Genomic DNA, 3,863 nt, shown 5'->3' on the forward strand with positions numbered 1-3,863 from the left:
GAAGGAAGGAAGGAAGGAAGGAAGGAAGGAAGGAAGGAAGGAAGGAAAGAGTGAGGAAGGAAGTGAAGGAGGAAGGGAGGGGAGAAGGAATGAATAGAAGGAGAAAGGAAGGGGGCAGCTGGGTGGCACAGTGAATAGAGCACCAGCCCTAAAGTCAGGAGGACCTGAATTCAAATCTGGGCTCAGACACTTAACACAAAAACTAGCCATGTGACCTTGGGCAAGTCACTTAACCCCAGTTGCCCTACCCTCCCCCCTCCACAAAGCAAAAAAAAAAGAGAGAGGGAGAAAGAGAAAGGGAGGGAGGAAGAAAGGATTTATTAAGCACCTACTATGTGCCAGACAGTGTGCTAAACATTTTATAAATAATATCTCATATGATCATTACAACCCTGGGAAGTAGGTGCTACAAAGAGTCTTTCAGTTTGTTACAAAAGTAATTAATTTTTAATTGATTTTTTTGGAAAGTAATTAATTTTTTAAAACAGTTCTCTGAAAAATGCTTGCAATATTGTCTAACAATAGGTGTTAACATAGCACACTTCCATATTATTACTGACCTCATGCCAAAGTACTTTAAAGGGGGTTGTGCTTTAAAAATTTTTTGACATTTTCCTAGCAGTAATGATAATCATTTATTTTTTAAAATTTTCCTCCTGCATCTTGTCTATTCAGGTATTTTTTAAACTGAGTACTTTAAACAATTCATAGGGTAAGGCTCTCAGAAATATTCTGATCCAAAAAGTTAAAGTGATATTGCATTTATGAAAAAGTAAAACTATGGATAATAAATTCACAAAATAATGTTTTATGTTTCCCAAATTTAAAAAATGTTTTCCCTGAAAATTAAAAAAGAAGCTATAGACCTTATTTCAATCATTTGGTCTACAGAGGCAATTTTGATTTTCCTTTAAAGATTGAGGTATTTCTAAATGTGAATAAATCAGGAAACTCATTTGCCTTCAGAAATTATAATGCATCACTCCACCTGAACAAGAACAGTTAATAGGTTTAGCTTGTGAGAATTCACTGAAACAAATGTTTGAACCTAAAAAAATCTTACCATGTTTCAACTACAGATAAGCAATAAGTTCTCTGAGTTATCAAAGTAATACAAATTTTACTACTATTGCTAATGTCTTATTTCTGTTGTTCTGATGCAGCTGTGAAAAGACAAAAAAAAAGTTGATCTTAATTACTGGTTGAAAAAGAATTATGAATAGCAATACCAGCAGTGGCACATTTTGAGAAACTGCACTGGAAAACAAGCCTTCCTGTTTCATTAATAAGATTATTATTATTATGGATTTTTTTATACTTAATTAGTCAACAAGCATTTATTAAGCACCTACTATATGCCAGACATTGTGCTAAGAAGGGCAAAAATAGTCCCTGCCTTCAAGCAGCTCCAAGTCTAATGGGGAAGACAACATGTAAAGAACTATGTTTATATAAGGTTTATTCAAAGCAGATGGAAGAAAATCTCAGAAGTGAAGGCAGTAGCAGCCATGGAGACTGCAAAATAAGTTATAAATATGAAGTTAAGCCACCATTTTTAGATTCTATCATCAGAGTCCCAAATGGTCTTATAGAGGAGGTAGACATGGCAATAAAAGAGAACCAAAATGGGAAAAGTAATCAGATTGGACCAAGTGTATGCAGAAGAGATTCATACTTGAGGTGACACAATGAGAAGGCACCAAGTTATATGAAGAGGACATTGGCAAAGCTACAAAAAAAAAAACCCTGACAATTTAGACCTTACTAATATTAAAAAAAAAAGGTCATCAAGAGAACAGCTCTTGACCCACATGCCTACTTTCCCATCTTTATAAGAGTTGGGGCGGGTAAGTGGCACAGTGAATAGAGCACCAGCCCTGGAGTCAGAAGGACCTGAGTTCAAATCCAGCCTCGGACACTTAACACCAAAAAACTAGCCGTGTGACCTTGGGCAAGTCACTTAACCCCAACTACCCTCCCAAAAAAAGAGTCATTTATACAAGAATTGAGAGCATCTCGAATGAGGGTATAAGTAGAGAACAAACCATCTTTTGCAAGCAACATTCAATAAAGGAACAAAATGAATGAGATGCTTGAGATGAAATCAACTACTAAAGACTTAGCAACTCGAATACACAATCCCAATAGGATTATGATGAAAAATGCCATCCGTTTCCAGATAGACAATTGATATAGCCTGAGTGCAAATTAAAGCACATTTATTCTCTTTATTTTTCTTACTTTTTTTTTTGCAATTGACAAAAAGATGTGGTGAATATAGGATCCCATTGTGCTTAGTGTTTAGTAGGTATGAAAAATAAGGGGTGTCTAGGTGGCTCAGTGAATAGAGCACCGGCCCTGGATCAGGAGTACCTGAGTTCAAATCCAGCCTCAGGCACTTAACACAAAAACTAGGCTGTGACCTTGGACAAGTCACTTAACCCCAATTGCCCTCCAAAAAGTAGGTATAAAAAAGTCATTTGATTTGGTAGAATGAATCACTGCCTTGAAGGTTGTCTTCCAAAAAGGTTATCTCCCATGTAGAAATTAAACAACAGAAATAACTATCCAATGACCCTCTGATCATAAATATAAGGTGGGGCTTAAAACAGGGAAACGTATGCTTGGCGAAAGTGTTCACAACTATGAGTCCAAGTTGGAAGGATTCCCTGTGGTTAATGAGGTGCTCCAGATGCTACGGTTTGATACCATTTCGGACCTTCCTGGAAGAGATCCATAACCATCCTAAAGAGTATGGATTGGACCATCTACACAAGAAACACATGAAGAAAATCTATTGCCCAGATTATGACATGCCTGTAGAGCTTGGCTATCACTGTGTATATTTCCAGGATAGATAGATGAATGAATTGTACCCAGAGTTGAACTCAAAAAAAGAAAATAGGCTTGAATCCTCACAATAGCAAGTGGTCAAGTAGGCTCTGCTTGCTGCTCCAAGGACGGGGAACCCATCAGCTCTCGAGGCAGACCAATCATCTTTTATATAGCTCTAATACTTAGATACAAAGCTCCTTTAATGACCACAAGCTTCCTATGGAAATAGAAGCCTATCTTTTTAATATCAGTATTCTACTATTTTGCCATTATAGAACTGGGGCATAAAGTACAACAGTCTCCAAAATGTTAAAATATAAAGGTCATACAGAAGATAATAGAGTGAAACACAGTGTAAATGAGCAGGCTGCACTATATAACCAATGAAGAATTTCAAAGGACAGAAATAAAAGATGTCTTCAGGGAAATTTATTATGGGAAAAGAAAGTGGTTTGATCATGTGATTAGGAGGAGAGATGACAGGTGGATAAAGTGTGTCATTGCTTTCCTTTGATGTCAGAAGAAAGCAAGGAAGACCTCGAGCACTATGGGGGAATCCCTTGTGTCGAATTTATTAGAAGACATGAAGAGTCAAACAGGATAGAAAAAGTAGATGAGATGTTCGACATGAAATCAGCTATAAAAGACTAAGCAATTCTGAGCTGCAATAATTCTAATAGGCTTATGACGAAAAATGCTATGTACTTCTAGATAGATAACTGATATAATCTAAGTGCACCTTGAAACATATTTTTTTCTCTTTATTTTTCTTATTTTTTTCTCATAACATGGCTAATGTGGAAATATGTTTTGCATAATTTAATACGCATAATAGGAATTGTATTTCTTGCCTTCTCGGTGGAAAAGGGAGGGAGAGGATTTGGAATTGAAAATAAATTTTTTTTAAATTTTTAAGAAAAGCACAACTATGAGGCAGGGAGGTGGTGCAGTGAATAGAGCACCAGCCCTGGAGTCAGGAGGATCTGAGTTCAAATCCAACCTTGGACGCTTAACACAAAAAAAACTAG

The sequence above is a fragment of the Petaurus breviceps genome, unplaced genomic scaffold (assembly GCF_028583685.1).
Source record: "Petaurus breviceps papuanus isolate PSGF00001 unplaced genomic scaffold, PetGlider_PUasm1.0 189, whole genome shotgun sequence".
NCBI lineage: Eukaryota > Metazoa > Chordata > Mammalia > Diprotodontia > Petauridae > Petaurus > Petaurus breviceps.